At 44.0% G+C, this 26,490-nt stretch overlaps 1 protein-coding gene across 4 annotated transcripts in view; it reads left to right on the top strand.

Annotated features, from left to right (window-relative positions):
- The window catches only part of LOC135912406 (uncharacterized), a 117,224-nt gene that overhangs the window by 17,780 nt on the left and 72,954 nt on the right, over positions 1-26,490 (top strand). Inside the window, exon 6 of one of the 4 annotated variants that reach the window (XM_065444862.2) lies at positions 2,675-2,752. The exons of the other annotated variants lie outside the window; for them this stretch is intronic. The gene's annotated coding sequence lies outside the window, so the exon portion shown is untranslated. Of the gene's footprint in view, positions 1-2,674; positions 2,753-26,490 lie in introns of those variants that run through there. 4 annotated transcript variants of the gene reach the window in all.

Below are 26,490 nucleotides of genomic sequence, written 5' to 3'. Positions count from 1 at the left end.
CGAACAACATATGTCGTGGAATTTGCATGTGGATTTAGTCGCTGCGAAAATATCCCGTGTGAGTGGCATTTTATGCAGGTTAAGATATTTTCTCCCTAAAAACATCAAACTTCTACTATACAAATCCTTGCTTCTCAGCCAAATTCATTATTGCCATCTTGTTAGGGGTACTACGACACTTTCTAATATCACCACATTACATAGAATACAAAAAAAGGCCGTCCGTAGTATTCTGGACGTTCCCCACGACACACATACGCGTCCACTTTTCAAAAAACTGAATTTACTTCCTATGCCTAATATTTATGAGCAAACACTAATTCATCGATATAAGACAGGTGTTAAAAGAAATAATAACACGCTAAATACTATATCGAACTTAAAACGTAGAGATGGGAAGTTAAATACGCGCAGTTGCGAACTCTGGGAGATGCCACGGGCAAGGACTAATTACACATACCAAATGTTGCGCTTTACATTACCATCTTGTCTCAATAAAATCAACACTGTATAGGGTTCATTATTGTGCTTTCTTTTTTCTTGTCTTTCCTTTGTTTCCGCAAAAACGGAAGAAATTGTTTTTGTAACAGTGTATTTGCCGAAGTGTGCATTGCAGTATGTTTTGTGTGACACATTTGTTGATTTCATATATGTATAATCTACATTAGTAATTAACGTTAATTCTTTCGATATTATTTGTACGTGAGTGCTATATGTACTGCATATACATTCTGTTTCACTTGAATTCATTTACACTTGTATGTATGTATATATTACACATATGCATTATGCCTGACACTTGTGTTATTGGGACTTAGGTAATTTTTGCTTAATATGTAATACCTAACCCTATGCGCTGTCACTGCTTGTTAAAAGGGGCTGCGGACCTTGTCAAGCCATAAAAGGCTTTTTGTTCGCGGTCCTCAACATTGTGGTGTTGAAAATAAAGTGAATTGAATCGAATTGAATTTTCGGTCGTGCCCTTGTAGCCGGAACGGCACCCAGGCACGCAACACGTGTTCGGCATCGTTGTCCCACCCCACCACTTCAACCAAACAGCCCAACACTCGAAAAATAGCACAGCACATGCACAGAACGCACCCTATCAGTCAGCTCGCCTCGCACTGCGCACGCATTTCAGTACGCGAACGATGCCCTCTGTGGCACAGTGGCGCCGCGTCGCGGCACCTTTGGGCAGCATATGAACCTCTCCCATAGCGTGACGGCGGAGTTTCGTGACCAGAAAAACATGGAAGGACTCTGGTATGGTCATAGGGTAGAATGAATACGCCGCCATCCACAATGTTACAGGAGTTGACACCTATAATCTCTTCTCTAGGTGGCCAAAGAACGTAATCGGAAGAGGTGACGAGACGAATGCATTCTTCGTGGTTAGGAAGAGAATTGCCAGTGGCATCCAGTTGTGTGAGGCGCTGACGACAAGAGATAGAAGCGAACGCCAAAGATAAGAAGTCCCACCCCAAGATGAGTTCATGGGTCATTCACGAAATACTGCAAAAACAATGTGGTGAAGAATTTAGTCTATGGACACACGAACAGTACACGGTGCGATTGGACGAATAATAACGTTGGCCGCTGCACAAAGAGAAATGCCGGAGTAAGGCAATTCTTGTGTTTTATAGAGTCCCGAACAGTCACATGGCAATAATCGCCAAGCGTCTTGTAACATGGAGCCACCTCAGAATTGCGCCAAACAAAGATGGTGGATGCAGCCAGTCTTGCCAGATAAATACATTTTGACTATTCTGTATTGTTTGCATTTTTTGTGTAAAAGGAATTGTCGCAGAGAGTTTTATCTTCAGTGGCCTTAACTAGCACATAAGTTAACTCCATAGCACCACTAGGATGGAGACATTGTGTCGCGGGATGCTTCCTTAAAGTGGACAAGAAGATTCCAAAGGAAAAGTGTGAGATGGTCACAGTAATAACCAAGGCATTTGGCATGGGAATTACCCAGCTATGAAAGTATTATCAGGTGTGGACTAGCATATAATACTAAATGGAGCCTTGCGTGAGTCCCAAGTGTCAAATGTAATGAGTATTGTGCATTGAAAGGGCCAAAAATGTTTTGTACATGCAAGGGAACACTATGGGCATTTGATAACTGTTGCTTAGATGCACTACATTAACAGGAACCAAACGAACTCCCTTAGACATAAGCATGCAGCAAATTCAAGGACTAGATGAAGCTTCAAAGAAGTAACTGCATTTCATGTAGGATAGGTGTCAATGACCTTTGTGCATGAGATCAGTGACAAAAACACTAAATGAATGCAGTACAGTGTCTGTATCGTATCTTGTGCAGACCAAACTAGCCTGGAGTTTCAGCGTTCCTTGTCAGCTCATTTAAATAGGCACTACATTGTTCAAAGTGCAATATTGTTCTACAAAACATAATGTGCAAGATGTAGCATGCTAACCCTCGTGGCTCAACAACTACTGAACCGAAACCTCAATGAGAAGTGAAGCTTCCTTGTAATTTTCATCGTAACCATACTTTTGCTCTTGAAAGTGAACCTCTTTAGTGAATTTGCTTGTGTATTAATTTTTCTTTAGGTAAGTATTTTTTATACATGTTAATGTTTCAATCCTGCTTTTTCTTTCCGGGGCTAAAACAAAATGCCTCTTATTTCACTTTGATCTTTTGACCTAGGAAGCCATCATCTGGTGCTGTGTAGAGCAAGCACATGCTTCGGGCAAGAAGGGAGCCAGCACCATATCTACATCAGCAAGAACCTCGGTGCTCAAAATAAACATTTTCTGTGCAAATACCTGTCTCTTTATACTTCCAGCATGAATTAATAAGTTTCTTTTGACTTCACATGCAGGAAGGTTTATAGGAATAAATAGTGACTGTTGAATGCCCAGGAAAAGCCTTGAAGCCATTCTACTTGTACAGTGATAAAGTACATGTGTACTTGAACTTGATAGTACAGAAACGAAAGGCAAAGTAACAGGCAAAATGCTCGGGGCAGCAGTCGTATAAATGGTAGATGAACACAGCTAATTGTGCTGTCCAGTTTCATTCAGTTTAGCCAGCTAAAGTCGAACTCGTACAAACTTTGGAATGTCTGCTGAGAATTTTAGCATAAATGGTATGTGTGCATCATTCAGCAGCACTACAAGCCCAATAAGGTTTTTGCGTTACTGTCCATTCTACTTGTACAGTGATAAAGTATATGTGTACTTGAACTTGATAGTACAGAAACGAAAGGCAAAGTAACAGGCAAAATGCTCGGGGCAGCAGTCGTATAAATGGTAGATGAACACAGCTGATTGTGCTGTCCAGTTTCATTCAGTTTAGCCAGCTAAAGTCGAACTCGTACAAACTTTGGAATGTCTGCTGAGAATTTTAGCATAAATGGTATGTGTGCATCATTCAGCAGCACTACAAGCCCAATAAGGTTTTTGCGTTACTGTCCACCCTCCCTTGAGGTTATTGCAGTGTCTACTTCAAGTGCTTGAGGGTATAATGGAGAATGACTCCATTCTCCAATGAGAAGGCTATATAAATATGCAGGACAAGAGCTGGTAGGCCTGGTTATAAGCATGAATTAGATATGTATAGACCAAAGGCAATATGAATACAATATGTTAAATTGCATCCATATGTGGGAATTGCCCACATGAAAGGAATGAAAGTGCAATACTTGCAACCTATCAACATAAACATCAGTCTAGGGAAGGATTCTGTAAGGATCCACTAAGTGGACTGTTTCAGCACACACTGATTAGGTAGAGCTATAAGCTGGTAGAGCAAGCGGCAATCGTCACCATGGGCTCTCGTGCTCTATTCATTCAGCGTGACTGGAATGGACAGTCCACTTATTCAACACTTACAGACTAGCCCCCTAGGGCTGTGGAAGCACGCAGTATATTAAGCTTAAGTCTCGAGTGCTACCTCCTGCTTATGTGGCAAGTCCTCCTGTTTACCTGTTCCTTTCAACTGAGAGCTGAGCACTGCCCAGGTTAAGTCAGAAAAAGCAGCCAGCGTCCATAGAATTCAAACTATTACTATTTGCCCTTTATAAGGGGACAGTGTTTGTCTCCTCCTCATTCTGGTCCCGTCGTTTATGCGCTGTTTGAATTTTTATTGTTACCTAAAATGACACTTCACTTGGGCCATATTTTTCGCGATATGCCCGAGAATATTGGGATTTCCCATCAATTTTACCCTTCCTACATCACATAGTGAACAACCTGAAAACTTAACACTGTTGCGCAGAGCGATGAAGGGTCAGGATTTGAGCGAGAAAACAACACATGACATCTGAGCGCAAACTATGAACTGGTTTATTTTTCTGCAAGTGAAGCGTACATAAAGCCTACACGCATGCACAGGAGTCCTCTTCCCAGTCTACCTACACCCTCTATTGTCAGCGATTATGCTAATCTCTTTATTGCTGAGTGAAATAGACGGCGGGCTGACACATGAGCCCTGTGGGTCCACCTTGAGGTTGTATGCTTCCACGACTTCTCTTTTCCTTTGGTTCCTACTTTTCAGCAGAATCATTGCCTTGTGATAATCACCAGTTGATAGTTTGTGCTCTGGTGTCTGTTGTTTTCTCGCTCAAGTCCTGTCCCTTCGTCACTCCGCACAACGGTGTTAAGTATGTTGAACCAACTAGCACACTGCACAATTTTCCTGATCTTGAAAACAATTGTAAACTAATGTCCGTGAGAAATGAAGTGTTCTGTCATGACATACAGATTTATGCATGATCACTTTGCTATATAAAAATACAATTTTAGCCAATGTTAACGAAGAGCTTCACTTTTGTAGTTCACTTAAATAATGTCTGTGATGCATTGTGACAGTACGAGGTCCTGGAGATCCTACTGTGGAGATATGTCAACATTGAGCCTATTCCTGTTTAATCTATGGATAGATGCCTTCACGAAGAGTTGGAGAAACTGCACAATACAATGTTTTATATCACATGTAATAATTATGCTGTGATAAAGTGTACATGCTGAGCTTAATGTTTTAGAAAAGCTCAAGAAAAGGCTCCAGAATAGGTATGATGAATAGGCAACCTTTTATTTGGCTCTCTTCATAGTGAAGTCTAGACGCATCACCTCAGCCACACTTAGTAAAATCTGTGGGCTCGTACTGCCCATGCCTTTACTGCACAAGTTGCCTTGGTGCTCCCAGTCTTGACAGGTAACACTTAAGCACCCTATCATGCACGTGTTTGTTCCAAAGCTACAGTTGCTAACTAAAGTAACTCCCACATGCGATTCTGTAACTCTAGACCTAACTGCAAAAACGCATGCAGTACTACGAGTTTGGCATGGAGTCCACATGACATGTGCACAACTTCAAATTTCGTATAGGCAACAGATAACTGGTAACCTGTTAGAGTAACAAAATGGATGCCAAGGAAAATTCACCCAAAGTCTTAGGCAGGAAAATGAGGTGTTGTGATGAGATAAGTAGCAATCACATTTGATCGACTGACTAAAAGCTGGCAGGGGTATTGCATTTGACAATGATTGAAATGAGCTGCAGCATGGCATGGTAACTGTGGCAGCCTTTACAATGCCGCGCTCTCTGAATTACACTTATGTGCATCCATATGCTGCAGCGACCAACTGTTTTTATTCAAGAAAGCCAGGTTTGTGGTTCAGCACACATCATACGCTGGCAAACTCACTCATGAGTCAACTCCCTCAGATCATCCCATGAGTCTGAGTGAGCCCAGCTGAGCAGTATTTTGGCGAGTTTGAGCCCGAGTGAGCTCGGCTGAGTAGTATATTCTTATGAGTTCAAGTGCGCAGCTAAGTATAATTTTGGCGAGTCTAAATAGTGAGTTCCGATTATTTTGCCAACATATATATGGTCCGTGTACTTTCGAAATTCAGTTACGACACTTGCGCATAGGTTGGAAATTAAGCTTCTCGCCAAGTGACTACTGCATAAATGATCATGGAGCTAGAGAAGAACGATACGCCTTAATGATGCAGCGTGCCGCGCGGGATCCATGTGTGCAGCGTGCCAGTGGATGGGTGCATGTTTGGGAAATTTGGGGGTTTCGACCCATCCACAGATAACTTACATAATACCTTTCTCCATAGTGTATTATTGCGATAGCAATTTTTGGACACCCTAAGCGAATTTTCGCCATCGCCCTGATGTTTGGTTTAAAGTCGAAGTGTGACAAAAATTATAGTGCCCCGTTGCATCCCACACGCTGGGGTTAATTGCGAATGAAAGGGTGCGAGGGTGAGCCGAGAAGGATGGCAGCTTTATGCGCGCTGTCCACGTCCCGTGATCAAGCGCGCGCTAGGGTAGGAGAGTACGCGACGTCTCTTGCCCGGCCGTGCCCGTGCATATGGCTGTCCGCGCGCAGCAGAGTGCATGTACACGGCCCGCGCGTGCCACATTTTTTAAAGTAATTTGCGGCCGGTGTAAAGGCGGCAAGCCGACGTGGCTGCTGGTTTCACGAGTGTTGGAAGTAGCGATATCTAAGTTTCGGACGAAACTTAGAGAACAGTGACTTCCTTAGAGGGGCTAAAATTTTGGGGCGCATGAGCGGCACGGATAGTAGAATGCAGTGTTCCATTGTAAAAAAAAAATTTATGCAACAAAATAGAGTGCTGAGTGTTACGTCTTTGTTACATCAAGGTTCAACAAAAATTAAGCGCTGGAAATCGGCGCTGGACGCATATGCAACGTACTCCTTACTCCACACTGAAAACATTTGAGAAAACATTTTTTTTAAATACTGTGTACATTTGTATAAATCCCTACCTGCAGATATTCCTCTGGTTTAGCCTAATTATGTGCTGCCTACTTAACTTACTGACGCAGCACACATATCATTGCGAAATTTATAATTTTTTTGCTTTTAGCAAAGCATTGACTTATTGAATTTTGCGAACAGAAAAAAATTGCAACTTCCAATATAGCGCGCTTCCTAGGCTACTAAATAGCTACAATATTTACTGTTTCCATATGAGTGGTTTACTCCTGCAGTAAGATGTACTGCTCCTACACCTTGTAATAAAAAGCATATGCATCGACACATAGCAGCAGATACTCTTGCTTATTTTCTCATCACAGAGGTAGATGGGGCACATGAACCAATATGCTCACACAAATCAACGTGACCAACTACTGCGGAGACATGGCAACGAATTCTTTGTTTACCTTGTACACCACAAGTGCGAAGTTTGCGCAATAATTTGACTTCATGAAACCCTATTTATACTACAGGCTTTACGGCAATGCTTGCATGCAATGCGGTGAAGCGTGCGACAAAACTGCACATATTATATGGTTTGTTTGATATTAACTCGAGATGCAAACGTTTGTGCAGGCAGGCAAGCAATGTTTCCATTCACGCAGCGCACTAAAACAGCGTGGTATATGGATTGATCTGGTTTCATGACATCGTACTTTTGCCACTAGCTTTACGGCAGTGCTTGTGTATAGTACTGCGAAGCACGACGGAACTGCACGTTATTATACGGTGTGCTTGAAATCCACTCGAGATGCAAACGTTTGTGCAGGTAGGAAACGAATGATTTAATTCACGTAGCACAACACGAGAGCGCGCTCTATGCAGTCCTTTTATTTAATAAAACTCTATTTCTGCCACAGGCTTCACAGCAATGCTTGTGATTTTCGAATAAACTTCCAGTTGGCAGTCAGCGCTTGTCTGGGGTATTTGTTTCCTTGTGTCCTCGTCTTTTTCGCGCTGTTTCACCTCAGTTCTAGGGCTGTGAAGCTCGACGCAGCTGTAACAACATCCCACGGTACACCCGATTTTTACCGAGTTTGTTTTCAAGGGCCCCTCACAGGCTACATAACAAATTTTTGTTATACGCTGAAAGTTGTTACGTGCCCTCTAAGAAGTGTTCTACCGCAAGCATTTTTCAAATTGGTTCATTAACAGCAGATAGAGAATGATTGAAGTGCCGCGAACACATGATTTCAGGAGGCGAGCGTTGCCGCCTATATAAACACTCTCTCGACATTCCCAGTTTCGCCTGTGTAAGCAAATTTCCTTCACTGAGTTCTCCCATACCGGAGCCGAGGGGTCGCGGCGGGTGTACCCTGCCATCTTCTTTTTTTTCACCGTCACCGGCACACTTGCGGTGACGGTGCCGCGCGAGCTGTTGCGCTTGTCTCGTTTCCTGTAGCGGACGATAATGCGCGCTCTACACGAGAACACGTGATTAGCGGTATAAGTCAGTGCCCCAGCGCTGAGGCAAACGCGAGAGGATAAAAGAACATGCATGATCGCAATGCTGGAACACAGTAGACAATGACCTATAGTTTCGTTCTCTGCGCGCGTGCAAACGTCAGAAAAAGGAGACGAAGCGGAAATTCATCTCTTGCTACAGTGCGAAGTAAAACAAAAGCACCCAGACATTCGGGTTGTATTTTTCATTATTTCTCTAAACTTTAATTAGTCCACTGTAGCAACAGATTCAACAAAAAACTGATGCTGCCTTGAATCTAAGTCACGTGTCACTCTGAGTGCCATCACAGCACAGCCTGTGCTCCTGTGCAGCAGCAAAGTTACAGGCATTCATCTGCTTGTTGCTGCGATAACATTATGACACTTGAACTCAGAGGTACGATTTTTGTCGTGCGAGGTTATAGATAGCCAGTAGACTACTTGTCTGATGTTAAATGCTATGACCCACTGGCAATCCACGATGCACTCAATGAAAATGTTTTTATGCTGTGTGTGGCGTGACTCACCAGTGACCCACACGCAAGAATTCTCGCTCTTGTGTTGCCATCTGAGGTTTGAAATTGCAACTAATATATATTTTTATTGCATTGGACATGGTGTGGCATGTTTGTTTCGGAGAGTGGAGTGGCGGCGCATTTCTCAGTTGGGTTTCTTGCAAACTTTCGCAGCAGTTTTTGAAATACGTACTTGCCATTGGATTAAGTACCTGCATTTTTCTTGCTACTCCCAAACTTTTCAGCGTGTCTAATAGATAGATCCTCATGCCCCTTACGGATGAAAAAATAAAACACAATGCAGAGGAAACAAATAAACTTAGTTTTGGGCCAGAAGAATGCACCAGCAACTTCGCGATCACCACCAGATGAGTCAAGTGCTTCAGTGTCAGATGTTCAGCAGTGGACAGTGAAATCAGTGACAAAGATAGTGTTCACGAACCATCACAGACCTCAGCCAGCATGTCGAATGGAGAGTAAGACCTGACTGATGATTCTGAGGTGAATGATTCAGGATACAATGCTCTCATTTCTCTCAGCCCATCTCTAGAGAAATGGACACTGGCAACAACCACTTCGCCTAGTGTGACACCACACTCTAGGCCGCCCACTATAATTCAGTTGCCATCTAGCCGTTATGCCCCATCTTTATGTTCACTGTTTATTACGGATGACATTTGGCAAATGATGGTCAATGAAACAAACAGGTTCACACAAGTGTTGAAGTCAACTACTCCTAAATCTAAATCACGCTTGAAAAATTGGACGGAAACCAATGCCAAAGAAATTAAAGCATTTATTCGAATACTCATTTGTATTGGTCTCCTCTGTCTTCCTACTCCAAAATCTAAATCAAAGTTGAAAAATTGGATGGAAACCAATCTCCAACAAACGAAAGCATTTGTTGGAATACCAATTTGTATTAATCTCGTCCATCTTGCTATCTGAGTCACTACTGGGCAAAAAGTATCCTGTATGGTGTTGAACTCATTTGTCAAAATATGAGCCGTGACCGCCTTTTCCCTACTTTTGAGGTTCCGGCATTTTGCGGACAATTAACTGGTTGCAGAGTTGCAGCATCATGTCTTTAAGATCCATCCTCTGGTAGAGAAATTGAACCAAAATTTTTGCCACTGTGCTTGAGCCAGGAAAGGAGGTTGTGATAGATGAAACAATAGTGCCATGGCGTGGCAGACTTTCGTTCTTACAGAGTCAGGCTGTTCAAGGCATGTACCAAAGACGGTTACAGGCTAAAGGTTGATGTATATGCCGGAAAGTGTGACTGAACAGTTGGCATCGGACATGCCGAAGATGTATGCTTGAAACTCCTGCAAAATTACAAGGAAGTTGTGTGCCCGCTGTCCGTAGACTTCTACATGAGCTTGCCACTCACTTTTCGCCTTCTAAAGGAAGACACTTTCATTCGTGGCACAGTTCGCTCAGTGAGGAAAGGGCTGCCAAAAGATCTCACTGAAGTAAAGGTTGCAAATGGCAGTGTTACCGAACTTCAGTCCAAAAATGGAGTGAAGGCACTCAAGTGGATGGACAAGAGGCCTGTTCTGATACTCACATCTGTCGCCAAATATGAAGCAACTTTGGTGGACAGTGGGAAGAAAACAAGGGACGGCGCACTAATCATGAAACATCAGGCCGGTCTCGATTACAATGCAGCAAAAAAGGGCGTCGACTATAGTGACCAAATGAAGTTATACCACAACTGCCTTAGAAAGGGACTCAAGTGGTACAGAAAGGTAGCTGTTGAGTTGCTTGTTGGATGTGTCATCATAAATGCGTGGAAAATTCGTGGCATGCTTGAAGGAAACTCGACGCCAATTATAAAATTTCAAGATGAACTGGCTCATTCACTGTTCGGCTCTCGTCAAGACAACATCGAAGAAACTCGTGGGAGAAGTGTCCACATGCTAAGAAAAACTGGCACATCGGCACAAGACACTCAGTGGCACTGCACTGGCTGCTATGCGGCCAACAGTACCAGCAGTAGCCCAAACACTATGGTGAGAGTGAGAAAAGTGACCACTTTCTGTGAATAACCCCCCGGCAAGCCATTCATCTGTTTGTTGTGCTTTAATTCTAAGCACAAGTAACCTGAGAAGCAAGCTAGCTTCAACTGTAAAATGAGTAGGATGAAAACTTCAAGACATGGCTAATGTTCATACTAAATTTTAGCCTTTCTCTAACTAATAAATATTTCTAACACAGGAACTGACTTCCTGTCTTTTTTAATGGCAAGCACTTTGTAGTTCAACATAGGTTTCTAGCATCTTGAATCCATTGAGGGGCTACAGAATGTATTAAAGAAAGCTAAAAATGGATAATGTTGTGCTGAATGTGATCAAGACACATTTACAAGAAACTATAGTCATTAGTTCGATGAGGACAATAATGTGCTTTAGCAAGTTAGAACTTTGTTACCAACTTGCCCACATTCACATCTTAACAGATTTAACAATGTTTCCACTACGTGGAGAACCTTGATCTACAGTGCTTTTATCATCCTGAAGAAGGTTGGTGTTCCTATTATAACACGTGTACTTAAGAAGCTCAATCTCTCAGGATTTCATGTTGTTTTACTTGACATAAACTTACGAGGCTTACAGATTACGTGCTTGTATCTCAACGTAAACACTTACTTCCTTTTCAATGATTTTCATTTCTGCAAAGGCACAGTAAATTTCGTCAGACGAGAAGTGCAAATGTGTTTTTTATTCTTTCATACTTCGTGCTTGCTATTATACAACTTACTTATATCAACTTGCTTGTTTAGAAAACTCATAAAAAACACTCCCCCCACCTTCTTTTTTCTTCTTTTACTTTCCATTGACTCAGACTTTCATTATGCTAATAAACTTCAAAAGAGCTTGCTCTCAGGCTAGTTTGTACACACTGCTAAGAATGAAAAAATGGAGAGAAAACGGGACAAGAAAGAAAGGCCTACAGAATGCTGATTTGCGCGCGGCAATCTATATCAAGGACGGGGTGCTGGACCAGGGGAGCTAAGAAGCCGCCACAACAAACTATGGAAGCTAGGTGAATGGCTTCGATGTCCACACAGAAACATAAATATAGGAATGTTATAGAATGCTGTGTCATTCAACAACCCCGTGAATGTTGAAAAGTGGGACAGTGATTAGCTGAAAAGAGTTTCAGAGAGCTCCAGGGAGTGGGGAGGATGATACAGTAAGGGGGCTAGGGTGGTGACGCGCATTAAGGGCATCAAGAATGAAGTGAAAAATTATGGAACATAGGGGGATTGTCTCATCACTGCTCGATCGCTCAACACCAGATAGCCGCGGCCAGTTGCCTTAGCTGAGATTCACCTACCCTGTCATAGCATGTGCTGTGCTTGCTGCTTTGCAGTCTTTAGAACAGGCAGGTGTCGGGGAAGCATGCGCATAATGCCTGCAATTAAGTAATAGGCGACTTGCAAAATAGTGCCCGCTCTCTTCCATACACAGCCATGGCTGAACCACTCACTAGCAAATCTGGTAAGAAAATAACGCTGACCTTCACTGTTACTTGGGCTGCAAACAAGAAGACACAAGACAGAGCGCTGTCATGTTTTTAGCACAGTTCACTTTCCTAAGTAATGTACCAACAAGGTCATAATATACATTATATAAATACATCAATTTGTAAACAAAATGTTATTTTTAATATAGTCATTTTTAAAAACAGCACAAGGATGATAGCATAATTTTTAGGCGTAGTTTTAGCAATGAAAAACTTTTGTCAGAAGTTAAGCAAAGTTTTGGCAACGTAAAAATGTGCATCCTCATTGCTAAAGCATTCCTGTCCGGGGAGTGCTAGGAGTTTGTCTTGGTGTGATGTAAAACCCTCCACACATTTATATAGTGCTAGAGAGAGAGGTGATGGGGGAGTGGTAGTGGCCAGTGGAGAATCCTTCCCTGAAATGAATTTCTGGCTACGTCACTGAATGTCTGCAATGCCTTGTAATAGCAATAGGTCTTGGATGGAAACAATATAGATGATACCAGTGAACCTCTTGAGCCTATTCCTGTTTAGTGAGGTGATGGATGTTTTCCCAAAGACTTATAGAAACTGTACAATGGAATGTTTTGTACTACCTGTAATAACCATGCTGTAAGAAAACAGAAAGGCTGAGCTTAAATGTTGTAGGAAATCTCTTAAGAGGCTCGAGGATAAGTAAAGATGTAAAGATGACTAACTTCTGTATTCTCCACTCAACCCTCCACCTGGATTCAAATGCACAGCAGCCCCACTCCTTGACACAGGGGGTTGCTTAGCTTTAATTAAACTTCATGTCAATTACTGTGAAACACAGCGTCGTCTTCAGTCAAGGGGTGGCACTGCGCTCATCTCAGTGGAATGAAGTTTCAGAATACAGGGTAAGTGACCTCACATTTTACTCTCTTCGTCGTGAAATCTAGACACCAAAGCCTCGGTTTGAACAAGTAATGCTTTAAGCGCTCTCTCATGCATATGTTTGCTTTAAGGCAGAGTCAGCTTACAATTTCCTGCTTCTGCCACATGCAAATGACACAAAAATATCTCAATAAAATGATTGTGATTTAAGTAGTACACACTCTCTGCAATGTGATTAAATGTTTGTATTAAAAGAAGCACTACTCATGTGCTGGTCAGCATCTGCAGCAATGTGTTCACCGAGATAGCTTTTTTGTCTCAATATATTCGATTTGTTGCAAATTTAAGAGGTTTTGTAGCTAACATGTAGCTGTTAACTTGTGTCTCGAGAACGTACAGCTTTAGGTGAGAGGAGCGCTATATTGCATGGGACAAAGGAACATTTTTAGACTGCTTGTTTTATTTATGTGTGAAAAACAATTGTGAAGGTTTTAATTGCAAAGTAATACAGTAGGTGTTGGCAACGCGAACAAGCCATGCAAAGTCGAACAAGCCAAGCCGCGCAACGCCGGCCCGCGCTTGGCAAGTACCGGCCCGTCGGCCGGCGTTGGGCGTACCCGGTGGTTCGAACGGGTGCGTTGCGTTCACCCAAATAGCCAACTAATACTGATTTGGCTTGGCTCCCGTTGGATTTTTAGAAGGCGGCAGTAGTGCGTTTTGGACATTTCTTGGATTTCTTGTGAGCGACTGTGAAACAGGGTGTAACCTTTCTCTATGGTGAAACCTTTTCGAGGTGTTTCTGCGTTGTATTTTCGATTTAAGTGGTCTTCTCTGCCGTGGTTAGTTTGTTTAGCTGGTTAGTACATGTGCAAACGATCTTTTGTGATGTGCTGGAGTTGTGGAAGGTCGTCGCAAGTACTTGCGTTGTCGCGACATCATTCGAACACTATACGATCAGAGCAGAAACAAGTGCTATAACCTCCCCCGGTGGTCGTGTAGGCGTCAGCTCTCGAAGTATTGGGCAATGCACGGTGAGAGCCCGTTTTATCTGTGGATGCGTGCTTGCGCCAACTCTGACGAAACTCTAATCATTCGGGACCTATGAAATCAGTGCTGTAATGTTTTTTTCCTGCTTAGTTCGCCTGTTTACATACTCGCCTGAATGTGTGCTATTGTGATGTGTAAGTTTTCCCCCGTCGGTCTGTACCAGATACCTCGCATTCAGCTGCTTATATAATTGTCACCTGTGGTCGTTTTATAACTTTGCTGCAGAATTTTTGTCCTTAAGTCGAATAAACTTGGAAAGGAAATCATGAAGCTTTACTCCCGAAAAGCGCTTGTACGTCCATAGAATTTACAGTTCAAATGCAACACATATCCTCATTTAAATTTTATAAGAATTTATGATTTCAGTAAATTGAAATTGCAGATAAACAGAATTCAATAAATTGAAGATTTCTATATGCACACTAAATAAGTTCTGCAAAGTAAAACGGTTTGTTACATCAAAGTTCAATATATAGAGGTCTAATTGTACGAAATTGATTGATATAGGGGTTGATTGGATACAGGGTGTGCATATTCACACGCCTGCTTCCTTAGTCTGTCGTTACGTGCCGGTCTACTTGGGCAATAAACCAAGCAACAATGTTAATGTTTTCGAACTGTTCATATATCGGGAGCACACCCAGAAGGTGATCTAAAACCTCCAGGCATTAGGGGACTTCCTGTTCCAAAAAAAAGTAATAGTAATAATGTGTAAAGTGGCATAGCAGAGTAAAAAAACAAAAAAGCTGTCTTTTTAAGACAATGCTACATTTTTTTTTCCTAATTACAGCAGCCGTGCAAGGTGTTCTAGATCAGTTACAATATTTGACAATTCACTGTGATGGGCCAGTGTGTTTCCCTTAGTGTTATAATGGCCTCATATTCTTGCGAAGTTAATTATATTACTCCTGTATCCTTACTAGATTGAACTCCTGAAATGTTTTATCCCGGCCACTGCACCTCATCCACCATGCTTCTTCTGCTTAATAGTTCTCAAGGCAATTATATTGCCCTCCACTCCCTATTATTCAGGCAGAGAAACAGATCCACATGGCCATCACAAACTAATTTTCACTTGCACATGCCCTGACGTTCAAAACATTGCAGTTGAGCTAGAAGCTAGAATCAAGCTAGAAGCTAGAGGGAAGCTAGAATTAGCACTAGTGAGATGTGAAGGTTGTTGGCAAATGTGCCCACAGTGTGTGAGGCCACAGTTTATGCGAAGATAAAAGTTTTGAGAAAAATTATAGAAATTTTGCAGTTGATATTGTTGTTTTAATAATGCTGCTCTTGCTTTAGTTATCCTTTTTTTAGTCACCATATGTGTTAAATGTCACAGCATTTGATATTATAGCATTGACATATATCAGTGGGGTGGGGGGTCTTCATCTGGATAGTTCATTTCTAATGCATACACTTTGCATGAGTTGTTGGCGTTGCCAACACCTACTGTATTACTTTGCAATTAAAACCTTCACAATTGTTTTTCACACATAAAGAAAACAAGCAGTCTAAAAATGTTCCTTTGTCCCATGCAATATAGCGCTCCTCTCACCTAAAGCTGTACGTTCTCGAGACACAAGTTAACAGCTACATGTTAGCTACAAAACCTCTTAAATTTGCAACAATATCGAATATATTGAGACAAAAAAGCTATCTCGGTGAACACATTGCTCCAGATGCTGACCAGCACATGAGTAGTGCTTCTTTTAATACAAACATTTAATCACATTGCAGAGAGTGTGTACTACTTAAATCACAATCATTTTATTGAGATATTTTTGTGTCATTTGCATGTGGCAGAAGCAGGAAATAGTAAGCTGACTCTGCCTTAAGCAAAGATATGCATGAGAGAGCGCTTAAAGCATTACTTGTTCAAACCGATGCTTTGGTGTCTAGACTTCATGAAGAAGAGAGTAAAATGTGAGGTCACTTACCCTGTATTCTGAAACCATCTATGACTGGAAGCTTCATTCCACTGAGCTGAGCGCAGTGCCACACCTCGACTGAAGACGACGCTGTGTTTCACAGTAATTGACATGAAGTTTAATTAAAGCTAAGCAACCGCCTCTGTCAAGGAGCGGGCCATCTGTGCATTAGAATCCAGGTGGAGTGTTGAGTGGAGAATATGGGAGTTGGTCATCTTTACATCTTTACTTATCCTCGAGCCTCTTAAGAGATTTCCTACATCATTTAAGCTCAGCCTTTCTGTTTTCTTACAGCATGGTTATTGCAGGTGGTACAAAACATTCCATTGTACAGTTTCTATAATCCTTTGGGAAAACATCCATCACCTCACTAAACAGGAATAGGCTCAATAGGTTCACTGGTATGATCTATAGTGTTTCCATCCAAGACCTATTGCTATTGCAAGGCATTGCAATAGCAATTCAATACACATTCAGTGACGTAGCCAGAAGTTTATTTCAGGGAAGGATTCTCCACTGGCCACTACCACTCCCCCATCACCTCTCTCTCTAGCACTATATAAATGTGTGGAGGGTTTTACATCACACCAAGACAAACTACTAGCACTCCCCGGACAGGAATGCTTTAGCAATGAGGATGCACATTTTTACGTTGCCAAAACTTTGCTTAACTTCTGACAAAAGTTTTTCATTGCTAAAACTACGCCTAAAATTATGCTATCATCCTTGTGCTGTTTTTAAAAATGACTATATTAAAAATAACATTTTGTTTACAAATTGATGTATTTATATAATGTATATTATGACCTTGTTGGTACATTACTTAGGAAAGTGAACTGTGCTAAAAACATGACAGCGCTCTGTCTTGTGTCTTCTTGTTTGCAGCCCAAGTAACAGTGGAGGTCAGCGTTATTTTCTTACCAGATTTGCTAGTGAGTGGTTCTGCCATGGCTGTGTATGGAAGAGAGCGGGCACTATTTTGCAAGTCGCTTATTACTTAATTGCAGGCATTATGGGCATACTTCCCTGACACCTGGCTATTCTAAAGACAGCAGAGCAGCAAGCACAGCACATGCTATGACAGGGTAGGTGATTCTCGGCTAAGGCAACTGGCCACGGCCATCTGGTGTTGAGCGATCGAGCAGTGATGAGGCAATCCCCCTATGTTCCATAATTTTTCACTTAACTTCATTCTTGATGCCCTTAATGCGTGTCACCAACCTAGCCCCTTTACCGTATCCACCTCCCCACTCCCTGGAGCTCTCTGAAACTCTTTTCAGCTAATCACTGTCGCACTTTTCAACATTCACGGGGTTGTTGAATGAGACAGCATTCTCTAACATTCCTATATTTATGTTTCTGTGTGGACATCGGAGCCATTCACCTAGCTCCCCTAGTTTGTTGTGGCGGCTTCTTAGCTCCCCTGGTCCAGCACCCCGTCCTTGATATAAATTGCCGCCCGCAAATCAACATGCTGTAGGCCTTTCTTTCTTGTCCCGTTTTCTCTCCATTTTTTCATTCTTAGCAGTGTGTACAAACTAGCCTGAGAGCAAGCTCTCCTGGAGTTTATTAACATAATGAAAGTCAGAGTCAATGGAAAGTAAAAGAAGAAAGAAAAAGGGGGGGGAGTGTATTTTATCAGTTTTCTAAACAAGCAAGTTGTATATAAGTAAGTTGTATAATAGCAAGCACCAAGTATGAAAGAATAAAAAACGCATTTGCACTTCTCGTCTGACGAAATTTACTGTGCGTTTACAGAAATGAAAATCATTGAAACATAAGTAAGTGTTTACGTTGAGATATGAGCACGTAATCTGTAAGCCTCGTAAACCTATGTGAAGTAAAACAACATGAAATCCTGAGAGATTGAGCTTCTTAAGTACACGTGTTATAATAGGAACACCAACCTTCTTCAGGATGATAAAAGCACTGTAGATCAAGATTCTCCACGTAGTGGAAATATTGTTAAATCTGTTAAGATGTGAATGTTGGCAAGTTGGTGACAAATTTATAACTTGCTAAAGCACATTACTGTCCTCATTAAACTAATAACTATAGTTTCTTCTTCATGTGGCTTGATCACATTCAGCACAACATTATGCATTTTTACTTTCTTTAATACATTCTGTAGCCCCTCAATGGATGCAAGATGCTAGAAACCTATGTGGAACTACAAAGTGCTTGCCATTAGAAAAGACAAGAACTCAGTTCCTGTGTTAGAAATATTTATTAGTTAGAGAAAGGCTAAATTTAGTTTTCATCCTGCTCATTTTGCAGTTGAAGCTAGCTTGCTTCTCAGGTTACTGGTGCTTAGAATTAAAGCACAACAAATAGATGAATGGCTTGCCAGGGCGTTATCCACAGAAAGTGGTCACTTTTCTCACTCTCACTGTAGTGTTTGGGCTACTGCTGGTACTGTTGGCCACATAGCAGCCAGTGCAGTGCCACTGAGTGTCGTGTACTGATGTGCCAGTTTTTCTTAGCATGTGGAAACTCCTCCCACGAGTTTCTTCGATGTTGTTTTGACGAGAGCCGAACAGCGAATGGGCCAGTTCATCTTGAAATTTTATATTTGGCATAGAGTTTCCTTCAAGCATGCCACAAATGTTCCACGCATTTTAATGGCACTTCCAACAAGCAACTCAACAGCTACCTTTCTGTACCACTTGAGTCCTTTTCTAAGGCAGTTGTGGTATAACGTCATTTGGTCACTATAGTCGACGCCCTTTTTGCTGCATTGTAATCGAGACCGGCGTGATGTTTCATGATTGGTGCGCCGTCCCTTGTTTTCTTCGCACTGTCCACCAAAGTTGCTTCATATTTGGCGACAGATGTGTGTATCAGAACAGGCCTCTTGTCCATCCACTTCAGTGCCTTCACTCCATTTTTGGACTGAAGTCCGGTAACACTGCAATTTGCAACATTTACTTCAGTGAGATCTTTTGGCAGCCCTTTCCTCACAGAGCGAACTGTGCCACAAATAAAAGTGTCTTCCTTTAGAAGGCGAAGAGTGAGTGGTAAGCTCATGTAGAAGTTGTCTACGGACAGCGGGCACACAACTTCCTTGATTTTTGCAGGAGTTTCAAGCATACATCTTCGGCATGTCCGATGCCAACTGTTCAGTCACACTTTCCGGCATATACATCAAGCTTTAGCCTGTAACCGTCTTTGGTACATGCCTTGAACAGCCTGACTCTGTAAGAACGAAAGTCTGCCACGCCATGGCACTATTGTTTCATCTATCACAACCTCCTTTCCTGGCTCAAGCACAGTGGCAAAAATTTTGGTTCAATTTCTCTACCAGAGGATGGATCTTAAAGACATGATGCTGCAACTCTGCAACCAGTTAATTGTCCGCAAAATGCCGGAACCTCAAAAGTAGGGAAAAGGCGGTCACGGCTCATATTTTGACAAATGAGTTCAACACCATACAGGATACTTTTTGCCCAGTAGTGACTCAGATAGGAAGATGGACGAGATTAATACAAATTGGTATTCCAACAAATGCTTTCGTTTGTTGGAGATTGGTTCCCATCCAATTTTTCAACTTTGATTTAGATTTTGGAGTAGGAAGACAGAGGAGACCAATACAAATAAGTATTCGAATAAATGCTTTAATTTCTTTGGCATTGGTTTCCGTCCAATTTTTCAAGCGTGATTTAGATTTAGGAGTAGTTGACTTCAACACTTGTTGTGTGAACCTGTTTGTTTCATTGACCATCATTTGCCAAATGTCATCCGTAATAAACCGTGAACATAAAGATGGGGCATAACGGCTAGATGGCAACTGAATTATAGTGGGCGGCCTAGAGTGTGGTGTCACACTAGGCGAAGTGGTTGTTGCCGGTGTCCATTTCTCTAGAGATGGGCTGAGAGAAATGAGAGCATTGTATCCTGAATCATTCACCTCAGAATCATCAGTCAGGTCTTACTCTCCATTCGACATGCTGGCTGAGGTCTGTGATGGTTCGTGAACACTATCTTTGTCACTGATTTCACTGTCCACTGCTGAACATCTGACACTGAAGCACTTGACTCATCTGCTGGTGATCGCGAAGTTGCTGGTGCATTCTTCTGGCCCAAAACTAAGTTTATTTGTTTCCTCTGCATTGTGTTTTCTTTTTTCATCCGTAAGGGGCATGAGGATCTATCTATTAGACACACTGAAAAGTTTGGGAGTAGCAAGAAAAATGCAGGTACTTATTCCAATGGCAAGTACGTATTTCAAAAACTGCTGCGAAAGTTTGCAAGAAACCCAACTGAGAAATGCGCCGCCACTCCACTCTCCGAAACAAACATGCCACACCATGTCCAATGCAATAAAATTATATATTAGTTGCAATTTCAAACCTCACATGGCAACACAAGAGCGAGAATTTTTGCGTGTGGGTCACTGGTGAGTCACGCCGCACGCAGCATAAAAACGTTTTCATTGAGTGCATCGTGGATTGCCAGTGGGTCATAGCATTTAACATCAGACAAGTAGTCTACTGGCTATCTATAACCTCACACAACAAAAATTGTACCTCTGAGTTCAAGTGTCATGATGTTATCGCAGCAGCAAGCAGATGAATGCCCCTAACTTAGCTGCTGCATAGGAGGAGCACAGGGTGTGCTGTGATGTCATTCAGAGTGACACGTGACTTAGATTCAAGGCAGCATCAGTTATTTGTTGAATCTGTTGCTTCAGTGGACTAATTAAAGTTTAGAGAAATAATGAAAAATACAACCCGAATGTCTGGGTGCTCTTGTTTTACTTCGCGCTGTAGCAAGAGAGATGTATTTCTGTTTCGTCTTCTTTTTCCGACGTTTGCACGCGCGCAGAGAACGAAACTATACGTCATTGTCTACTGTGTTCCAGCATTGCGATCATGCTCTTTCACCCTCCCGCGTTTCCCTTACCCAGGTAGCACAAAAGAGATACGTAACGTTTTCGTAGCGTTTATCCAAGACGATAAAAACGGGTTAAAGAAGACACGAACGAGAGAACTTCGGCGGGAAAACGTCGTATATCTCTGCTAATGTCCGGCTTAATTACTTTCTTGAGACGATCTAGAACAGGTCTGCAAGACCTATTCGAAAAGCTGGTCTAGAAATAGGATTGGGAAAGACACAAGTAATCCCTTTGCCAAAACTATTCGTAACCAGTTTCTAAACGTTTTTAGGACGTTATCAAAAAGCTGGTCTAGAAGCGGTCTTGAAAGGTTATACGATCCGGGTGACGGGCGCGATCAGACATCGTTGTTCAAAATACGCATTTAGTTTCGCCTCACGCGACTCGCCTATGCCACGCAGACGTCGTCAGCCGCACCCGTTGGCACGGCCTAGGCCAATCGCGTGAGGTGAAACTGATCGGGCGTTTCAAACAACGATCTCCGGTCGCGCCCCAGATGAGTCGAAGCGTTGGTGTTGACTGTAAGAGCCATGGCGCTGCGCCAAGCACTGTTCCCCGCATGGCCGGCGCATCCTCTACCAAGTCGCACGAAAATGAGCCTGTTAGGAATAATAAATCCTTAATACCGCCTTTAGTAAGCTACGATGCTTACAACCACAATGGGAATGACATCCTGCAAAGAACAAATGGCCACATCTTGGCAGGTGGCCAGACCAAGCCCTTCATGCCAAGAGTGCATGAAATGAGAACATTGTGACAAAGCAAAAACACTTTATTAAGATGTAATGCTTATGCAAGGTTCAAACAAACTGTGTGAGAAATGCAAATAGAAGTAAAGGTACATCAACAATGACAAAAGTCGCAGAAAGGATTCGTAATGAACTCGCACGTAATGAACTAGCACATAAACAAAATTGCAAGTACACATACAAAAATGAACAGAAAAACCTGGAGTGTACTAAAGTGTCTCATTTATCATAGTAAAGTGCACGTGCTATTAGACGGACTAGAGTTATGCAGAAGTGACATCGGAGCGACTGGAAGAAGTAGACTGAAAAATGCAAGAGTATGAATCGGATGGTAACTGCCTCCAAGCAATGTTACCAATCAGCTAGACGCTTCAAAAGAGCACAAAAAGAAATACCACCGCATACCATCATAAAACAATCCTGTGACAGAAATAAAAAAATGGGAACAATGCAAAATTAGAAATATTGCCTTCACGATTTATCAAAGAAGGTAATGGCGAGAAAAAATAACCATACAACAAAAAAGCAAAAAGTGATATTAGTACAGAATACTTAAATGGGGGATTCAGTGCAACAAGTGAACACCACTGTAGTACAGCGAACGATGAGACAGTAATGCTGCATCTTGCCATTCCAGAACGTGAGAAATGAATATGCAAGCCTCCTATTAGAAACTTGCATAAACATGGAAGTAAACTGGAATGCACTGGAAGCTGCATTTGTGTAACAAAGAAAGCAATGGTCATAATAAATAGTAAGTGTTTTATCTCAAAAGCCCTTTACAAGAGGCAAAGTTGTACGTCTCTGGCAAAAACAAAGTTGCAACGAATAATTTGCAAACCAGCAAATACATTAATTAGCACACTTACATGTCACACTTTGCGCACAACTCCAGTCTCCCAAAGTTAAAAAAAAGCACTCTGAATGAGAAAAACGTTTAACACATGTAGCCCAGAGCAAATTCTTTGCCAGTTCACTCACACTTTCACATCCAAAAACATTTGCCACAAAGTCCAGGCACAGTTCCACTGATGTTTACCAATTCACCCCCACTTTCACGTCCAAAAATATTTGGCACACAGTCCAGGCAGACTTCATAGATAAACAGCTTGAGAGCACCGTACTGATTATTGTGCAGTCCCGCTGCTGGAAATAGAACTGCCGCACATGCTGGTAGTGGTTTCAATGTAGACACACTTGCTGCCCTGGACAGGTATGCTCAGATATCTGCACTGGTGCTCCATTTTGTCGAAGTATACAGATGGATGCACTACGCTGGTAATTGAAATGTTTTGAATGCAGAAGTATTGGCTGCACCAGAAAGACTTGCCCACATACGACCACTAGCATATTGACACGTGTGCTTTTCTTTATCGGGCGACAAGTATTGTCGCCTGGCAAATGTTGTCGCACAGCGCGGGACGCGCCTGCATGTGTCCGGGGTTTCTGGAGGGTTGTCGATGCTTCTATCCGCTGTCTGTTGTCGCCGAACGATGTGTTATCTGATTTCATCGCTGGACACGAATGGTGTAGAACATTTTAGAAGGCATGCGGGTCCCAACGTTTAATCTGGAACATTCGATGATTGCTGTATAAAAGCCGACGCGGTTGACCCGCTGATCAGATTTTCGACGATCGCCGACTGTGTTCGCCGCTTTCGTTGTGCTATAAGTGTAGCCTGTTTTGTGGGCACAGGTTCGCCCAATAAAAGCTAGTTTTGTATTCCACCGTACTGTTTCTTTCTTCACCGTCAGTACCACGTGACATCTGGTGGAGGTGCATTTGGTCCATGTACCGGACGCCCCCGACAAGCCGTGATCCAAGCCCAGAACGCAGAGACAACACCAATGCAGTCGCGGACCATCGAGCAAGCCGCCGTCTTCAACAACTGCCCCCGGAGCACGGACTTTTGCCTGAGACGACCAGGAAGATCGCCACCAAGTCCATCCCAATGGCAGCCCCGGCATCGCCCATCGTGCTGCAGCAGCCCAGGGAGCCTCCGACGTTCCGTGGTTCAACTTTCGAGGACCCGGAAAGCTGGCTTGAGACGTACGAGAGAGTCGCTACGTTCAACAACTGGAACAGCGACGACAAACTGCGGTATGTCTTCTTCGCATTGGAAGACGCGGCCAGGACGTGGTTCGAGAACCGAGAAGCCACCTTAACCACCTGGGAACTTTTCCGAAGCGGCTTCCTGCAGACATTCGCAAGCGTCGTACGCCGAGAACGAGCCCAAGCGCTATTAGAAACCCGGGTGCAGCTACCTAATGAGACGACCACGATCTACATGGAAGAAATGAGCCGTCTCTTCCGCCACGCCGACCCTGAAATGCCCGAGGACAAGAAAGTCCGCCTGCTGATGCGTGGTGTGAAAGAGGAACTTTTCGCCGGAATGGTACGAAGCCCACCGAAGACCGTCGACGAGTTTCTTCGCGAGGCCACCAGCATCGAGAAGACACTCGAGATGCGAAACCGGCAATTCGACCGCCGCACGACCTCGACAAACTACGCCAGAGTTCAGTCACTGGCCGCCGACGACCTACGCGAGACTATCCGAGCTGTCGTGCGGGAGGAGCTACAAAAGCTCTTCCCATCATCACAGCCTCAAGTGACTTCGATTGCCGACGCCGTGCGTGAGGAGCTCCAACAACAACTTGGAGTAGCCCCTGAATCGCCGCAGCCTGAGCCGCAAGCGATGACCTACGCCGCCGTCGCACGCCGTCAAGGACCCCCTCCGCGACCACGCCAGGGCCCTGTCACGCCGCAGTTTCGTCGTTCGCCGCCGCCGCCGCCGCCAGCACGACCACCCGTCGCCCAGCGCACCTACGTGAGGAAGACGGACATTTGGCGTGCTCCTGACCACCGCCCGCTCTGCTACCACTGCGGAGAAGCGGGTCACGTCTACCGACGATGTCCGTACCGGGAGATGGGACTGCGAGGTTTCGCCGTCAACGCGCCGCGTCCACAGCTTGGAGAGCGCCCACGTGACATCGCCGATTACCTCGCCGCTACTCAGTGGAGCCCTCGACGGCCATCCCGTTCGCCGTCACCAGGACGCTACCTGTCGCCGCAGCGCCGACCATACACCGGCCCAGCCCGGGGCCGCTCTACGAGCCCATATCCGGAAAACTAAAAGCAGCAACCGATGGAGGTGCGGTTGCTGTTCGTCGAACTGACGAAGATCCTCCGCCGCCGACGAAGACGACAAAGAAACGATCTCGACGACCTAATGATGACACGCCGCCGACCCGACGAAGTCAGGAAGCCAAGACTACACCGACGAAAGACGGCTTGACGACGCGACGTTCCAACTTCAGTTCAACACGACGCAGCCGTGATCCGACGCCAAGACCCAACTGCAACGCCAGACAAAGAACCACCGACCTCGATGTACTTCTAGACGGCCACGCAGTCACTGCCTTAGTCTACACAGGGGCCGATTACTCCGTAATGAGTGGACACATCGCCGCCCAGTTGAAGAAAGTTAAGACTACGTGGGAAGGCCCTCAAATTTGAACCGCTGGAGGACACCTCATTACGCCGACTGGAATCTGCACGGCAAGAATAACCGTTCATGACCGGACTTACCCTGCCACCTTCGTTATCCTCCAGCAGTGTTCACGAGACGTCATTCTCGGTATGGACTTCCTGAACCAACACGGTGCAGTCATCGACCTGAAGTCGAAGTCAATAACGCTGTCGGAAGATAAAGCGATACCGCCGGAGAGCCCTCGTAGTCACCACGCCTTGAGTGTGCTCGAAGACCAAGTGAGCATCCCGCCCCGCTCCAGCATTGTTATTTCGGTCGGCACCGAAATACCCGCTGACGTAGAAGGTGTCATCGAAGGCGACCAACATCTCCTGCTAGACCGTGAAATTTGCGTCGCAAGAGGGATCGCTCGACTGCATGGAGGGAAAACTGAAGTGTTGCTGACAAACTTCAGCCAGGAGTTCAAGCACATTAACAAGGGCACGACGATCGCGTACATCGAGGAAATTGTGGAAACCGGTAATGCGTTTGTCCTCTCGGATTCCGCCGCATCTACCCCGACGACGATGGTTCCCGAACCAGACTACGACATTAATCCAAGTCTCCCAGTGATTAAGCAACAGCAGCTCAGAAGTCTGCTCCGACGATACAAAGGCTGCTTTTCGACGACATCGAGGATTCGACAAACACCAGTCGCCAAGCATCGCATAATCACCGAGGAGTACGCTCGACCACTCCGCCAAAGCCCTTACCGAGTTTCGCTGCGAGAACGCGAAGCTATAAGGGAACAAGTCGACGAAATGCTGCGCGACGACATCATCCAGCCGTCGAAAAGCCCGTGGGCATCCCCTGTTGTCCTGGTGAAGAAAAAGGACGGAACCCTACGTTTCTGCGTCGATTATCGTCGTCTGAACAAGATCACGAAGAAGGACGTATACCCCCTTCCACGGATAGACGACGCATTGGATCGGCTCTGCAACGCTAAGTACTTCTCGTCGATGGATCTCAAGTCTGGCTACTGGCAAATAGAAGTCGATGAGAGAGATCGCGAGAAGACCGCCTTCATCACGCCAGACGGTCTCTACGAGTTCAAGGTCATGCCATTCGGACTCTGCTCGGCGCCTGCAACTTTCCAGCGCGTCATGGACACGGTGTTAGCAGGATTGAAGTGGCAGACCTGCCTTGTTTACTTGGATGACGTCGTCGTCTTCGCCGAAAATTTCGACGATCACCTTAGGCGGCTTACGACAGTACTAGAGGCCATCAAGTCATCAGGGCTCACTCTGAAGCCA

Source organism: Dermacentor albipictus, chromosome 5, assembly GCF_038994185.2.
Source record: "Dermacentor albipictus isolate Rhodes 1998 colony chromosome 5, USDA_Dalb.pri_finalv2, whole genome shotgun sequence".
NCBI classification, from domain to species: Eukaryota; Metazoa; Arthropoda; class Arachnida; order Ixodida; family Ixodidae; genus Dermacentor; species Dermacentor albipictus.
The sequence above is the reverse complement of the archived record's forward strand: the minus strand, read 5'-3'. Positions and strand labels throughout refer to the sequence as shown.